This window comes from Saimiri boliviensis, chromosome 4 (genome assembly GCF_048565385.1).
Source record: "Saimiri boliviensis isolate mSaiBol1 chromosome 4, mSaiBol1.pri, whole genome shotgun sequence".
Classification (NCBI taxonomy): domain Eukaryota; kingdom Metazoa; phylum Chordata; class Mammalia; order Primates; family Cebidae; genus Saimiri; species Saimiri boliviensis.
Genome location: NC_133452.1, coordinates 154,168,562 through 154,174,667, shown reverse-complemented (window position 1 = coordinate 154,174,667; position 6,106 = coordinate 154,168,562).

The window sequence follows — 6,106 nt, the reverse complement described above, 5'->3', positions numbered from 1 at the left end:
ACAGGTGGCATTATCGCAATAGTAGCTATTAATAATTGAAGGTCTACAACTCTTCACACATTTACCATTTGTTCCACTTTGCCAATACATGACATAGTCTACTTTTTTGATTTCTTTATAGGCGAAGCCAGAACATGTGGGTTTCAGCCTTGGAAACTTAACAAAACTTCAGGCTAGCGCTTTGGAGGCTCACAACTGTAATCCCAGCAATTTGGGAGGCCGAGGCAGGAGGATAGCTTGAGCCCAGCAGTTTGAGACCAGCCTGGGCAACATAGTGAAACCCCATCTCTACAAAAAATACAAAAATTTAGCCAGGCGTGGTGGCACCTGCCTGTAGTCCCAGCTACACTGGAGGCTGAGGTGGGAGGATCACTTGAGTGGGAGTTGGAGTCTGCAGTGTGCTCTAGCCTAGGTGACAGAGGAAGACCCTGTCTCTAAACAAAAACAACAAAAATCAAAGAAAGAAAGAAGAAAAAGAGAAAGAAAACTTACTTCATCTGTCTGAAGCTCAGTATTGTCAACAGTAAAATGGAGACTGCAGTATCTGCTCTGTCTCCACCCAGCATTGCTGGGAAGCACAGCAAAGATAATAATGTTCACAAAAGCATTTGAATGCCCCTGTGTACACTAAGGAGAGCTATAAGGTCAGCTGTCACTGCTTAATGATGACTTTTCCTGTCCCTACCCCCCTTCACGAGTCCCAAGGACCTGTTAGTGGCCTTTATTTCTGATCAAGCAGGTACCATATCAGAGCCCAAGGCTAAACAAAGGGAGGGGTCCTCCCACACACAGTTCTTTGCTAAGGCTGACTGAGTAAAACTGTAAATTTTCTGAGTCCTAACCTCCACTGTTCAGAGGGACACTTGTGCACTCACATCTTTCTCTCTTATGAATACACCTCATGCTGAAATAGACCCTTCCTGTATTAACTGTGGTGCCTCATTTCCTTAATTCCAGTGTACTAATAATCTGGGGAATTAAACTGGAAGATAGCATTCGGTTTATTGTTGCCTAATTTATGCTTAATTGCTGGAAGTTTCAGAATAGGAAGTACAGGTGAGGGGGGACAGGGAGACCAGTTGTATTGGTTAGTATTTCTGTTTATGAACAACAGAAACCAAAGCTGGCTAACTGGAAACCCGTAAAATCAATGGGACCAGGCGTGTAAATGAGTAGAATGGGGAAATATTGGTTGGCCAAGAAAAAAATAAAATAAAACAAGCAAAAACCCAAACCAAATATCCATTTTGTGGACTACTTTAAAAAATACATATTTTTGGTTTAAGTAGGGATTTTTTTTTGCAAGTATGATTTTATTTTTTAAAAAATCTAAGCCCAGGAAGTCCAGGCTTCAGTCAGTTGTGATCTTACCCACTGCACTCCAGCCTGGCCAATGGGAGTGAGACCCTTCTCAAACTAAACAAATAAGAAGCAAACAAAACCCAACATTTTTAATACTTTTTTTTTTTTTTTGAGACAGAATATCATTCCTGTTGCCCAGGCTGGCGTGCAGTGGTGTGAGCTCGGCTCACTGCAGCCTCCACCTCCCAGGTTCAAGTAATTCTCCTGCCTCAGCCTCCCAAATAGCTGGGATTACAGTCACCTGACACCACACCTGGCTAATTTTTTGTATTTTCAGTCTAGACAGGGTTTCGCCATGTTGGTCAAGCTGGTCTTGAATTCCAGACCTCGAGTGATCTGCCCGCCTCGGCCTCTCAAAGTGCTAGGATAATAGGCGTGAGCCACCTCGCCTGGCCTGTTTTTAGCAATCATCACTCTCAAAATAGTTGGAAGTGTAAGACTGAGAAGAATTTTTTAAAATTATTTTTAATTATGTTTCTGAGACAGGGTCTTGGTCTGTTACTAGGCTGGAGGGCAGGAAGTGATGTGAACATAGCGCACTGCAGCCTTGAACTCCTGGGCTCAAGCAGTCTTCCCGCGTCAGCCTCCGGAGTACCTGGGACCACAAGCAGGTGCCACCACACCTGACTGATTTTTGTATTTTTTGTAGAGATAGGGTCTCGCTATGCTGCTCAGGCTAGTCTCGAACTTGTGGGCTCAAGTGGTCCTCCTGCCTCTGCCTCCCAAAGAGTTGGGATTACAGGCATGAGCCATTGTGCTTGTGACAGGGATATTTCTAATCCAAACCCAGACACTGCTTCTGCTAAAGGATGGTTGGTGAAGATTTCAATTGTTTTGAAATTAAGAATCACCAGATAAGAGTGAAGAAAAGGATTTCTTAAAACAAAAACAAAGCTAAAAATAGAAAAATGGCATTTGAGGGTGGGAGGGGTGGGCAGTAAGAAATCCTTATGACTGGAAGCAAAAAAAAAAAAAAAAAAAAAGAAAATTCTGGCTTCCCACCAGCATGTATGGAATATGTTGGACTATGACCTCTCTCTCTTCTTACTTTCTTTCTCTCTGTCTCTGTCTCTCTCTCTGTTTTGTAATTTCTTCCTTGAGTAGAGCTAGGGAGAGACTGGTTAGTTACAGAATGAGGAGTCTGAGTGAGCTGGTGAGAAAGCACATTATGCTCAAAGACCTGGTTAGGGAATAGAAAACCCATAGTAGAATTACTTCCTTGAGGATTCCACCATCTGCTAATGCTACTGAACGTCTGGAGCCAGTTTCAAGCCCCAGCTGGGTCTAACTCCAAAATAAGAGACTCTGAACACCCGGGGTGGGAACTATATTGGATTGAGCTGTGACTGAAGCCAGAGAGATGCCCAAGCTATCTGTGTCTGCTCTCTTTTTCTCTCAATTAGCTCTCATCTTTTAAAGATAGCATTAAAATTAACCAGCATAGTTAAAAAAAAAAAAAGGTTAGCTGCATGAATATAGAGTTTAAAAATAGAAACCCTAACTAAGCATAGAGTTGGCTAACCCAGTGGAGTCCTAGCTGTTCAGACACACCTGAGCACCACGGATTTTCTGTCTCACATCCTAGGACTCAAGACTGAGCACTAGATCATAGTTGTGGGATGTGATGATCGTTTGGCTGCAAAATCTTCCTTCTGATTGAGCACTAGGTCTGATCTGGATGGCTGGGTACCTATTTCTGTGCGTTCCATTCTCAACACTGCATGTGCCACTGCAGAAACCCTGTGCCGGGTCTCCAGAGAAGGACAGCCTTCATCACCTGCCACACCCTTTTCTTTGCCTCTCAACATTCATTTTCAGAAGCACCAAGGGAAGAACAATCAGTGACTGCCTAAAAAACTGCCGTTTTGCTTTCACACATTATTCAAGCTAATGGTTCACGTAAGTAATGCTTCATCAAGCACAAGTATGTTAGAATGTGTCAAATGAGCTGAAATCTTTCCTTTGAAACATTAGGCTTGTGAAATTCAGGAGTAGTTGAATTTGATCCTGGCCTGCCATCAAACCAGAACATCTCATTTTGGAAACTGGCTGTTTGAAGAGAAAAAGAAGGAATGAAGCAGGAATAGGCAGCACTCATGTTAAAAACTCTGGGAGATGTGAAATGGCATTTTCTTTTCTTTTTCTTTTCTTTTTTTTTTTTCTTTGAGACGGGGTTTTGCTCTTGTTACCCAGGCTGGAGTGCAATGGCGCGATCTCGGCTCACCGCAACCTCCGCCTCCTGGGTTCAGGCAATTCTCCTGCTTCAGCCTCCTAAGTAGCTGGGATTACAGGCACGTGCCACCATGCCCAGCTAATTTTTTGTATTTTTAGTAGAGATGGGGTTTCACCATGTTGACCAGGATGGTCTCGATCTCTCGACCTCGTGATCCACCCACCTCAGCTTCCCAAAGTTCTGGGATTACAGGCTTGAACCACCGCGCCCAGCGCGGCATTGTTTTAATTACCAGGCAGTTAAAAAAAATTCTAGTTGAGAGTGACTCTTAGGAGGTTACTGTTCATAGCAGAATTCTTGGAAAAGACAGAAAAGTATAAGGCTAAAAACGAAGTACCTATAATTTTATCAGACATTTCTATGTAGCATTGACGTTTCACTGTTGTATTTTGCATGTGATGGGCTCTAAATATTGATTGTGTTATAATCAAATATGGCATGTTAATTTCCAGAAACATTAAGAGAGCAAGTGAGATGTGGATGGAGAGTTCCAAATCTAACCCTGCTATTATGAATATTAGGAAAGTTACAACCAGAAAGAATAACAACCATACAAAACGAATTCCAACTATTACTGTGTCTCAGCTCTCTTCTTTTCTTCTCCGGACTACTAACCTTTCTTACTTTTGTCTTCTTTCTCACTACTCAGATGCCCTGAAAGGTCACATTTTGTGATATGTTTACTTGTTTGACATGTGTCAAAGATGCCAAACAAGTATTGTATCTTCATTGAGAGATGCTCTGAGCTGGGAGAAAATTTCCAACTTGGTACATTTTGTTTAACGACAATATATTTGATGCCTATCTCTTACTTATGGAAATGATCAATAGGCACGGGTATTTTAGTTACTTATCAAGGGTAGTAATACACAGGTGCTGATCCACTCACAGTGGAGTTCACCATCATTCTCATTTTTGAATGAGGTTGTACTAATGGATGCTGGGGATGCAGCTGGGAGCCACAGAATAGAGAACAGACAACCAATCTGCCTGAGGCTCCGACTCCAGCCCCAACCTCACTTAATGAGTTGACGGTTCTTTTCCAAGGTTAACATTAATAGATATGCATTTAAACTTGCCTGTGATTTAGAAAATGCATCAGGATGTGAAATGTGTGTGAGAGTACAAAAAATTTCTGTCTTCCTAAACGAAACTAAAAACCAGATCTTCCAAGATGAGAGATTAAGAGGTAACCATTCCATATAGTTTGGGCAGCTGGACGTTTCACCTTTCTCTAGAATTACTGTCTTAGAATTACTATTTAATACTAGTGTCTCTGCACTGGTCTTGTGGGGTGGGTGGGGACGGTGGTTTCTACTTGCTTTAAAACTCAGACCCGCCCCCTGTAATCCCAGCATTTTCCGAGGCCAAGGCAGGCAGATCACCTGAGGTCACGAGTTCGAGACCAGCCTGGCCAACATGGTGAAACCCCATCTCTACTGAAAATACAAAAATTAGCCTGGCAAGGTGGTGGGCACCTGTAAGCTCAGCTACTTGGGAGGCTGAGCCAAGATAATTGCTTGAATCCGGGAGGTGGAGGTTGCAGTGAGCTGAGATCATGCCACTGGATGTTAGCCTGGGCGACAGAGGGAGACTCTGTCTCAAAACACAAAAACAAAAAAAAACTCAGACCCAAGTGAGGGCCTGAGGCCATTCCCACCTTACTCTGTCCAGAGCTAAGACTAAGGGATTATCAAGGGCAACTACACAAAAATTAGGTAGGTCAGTGCGAGATTTGGTTTGCTCTCTGGGCTTCTAGGTATCTATCTGTCCCAGCTCTTAGTGGGCACCAGCTTTCTATCAGCCGTGCAAGAGCACATGCCTGGACTCCTGTTCTCCAGCAAATCTGGACCCAAGGAAGAGCAGAATCCCTTGCTTTTGGCAGTTTGAGAAATGTTCACAGCCTGTACCTAATCTTTGCTGTGTTCCTGAGCTTTGAGAACAGAAATGTCTGTTTTAGAGGGAAACAAAGGTCTGAGGTCCAGACATCAGTGTAGGTAGGCAGGAACCCGCCTGCTTCTCCTCACCCTGGAATGCCCATGGCTCCCCATGCAATCTTGCCCATGAATTCTGAACCAGGTGAGAGAGGAGGGGAGGAGTGGAGAAACAGGAAAACAGTTGATAGAGGGTGCTAGATATGAATAGCCACTGAGAGATTGCCAGGGAGATAGTAGACCTGTGTTTTCAAATCATTTTCAAATCATCACAATTTCAGAGAACACAGCAAGGACACAACATTGAAGAACTGAAGGAGGGTAAGATTTGCATACCAAGTAACATAAACTATGCAAATGTCAGTAGCAGTAGAAAAGCGGGGCAGAGATGGTGTAACTGAACTTTAATGAGAATGTGCCTTATCCTAAAACGCTCCTAGTTTCTAAACTATGTTGATCAAAAGCTGTCACTTTCACAGCATACGTCGCTGATTGATTTTGCTTACCTTTTGTATATCTATTACATTTCTAACAATTGTTTTTTCTCTGGAAAGTTGGGGCTCCCTAATGTGCCATT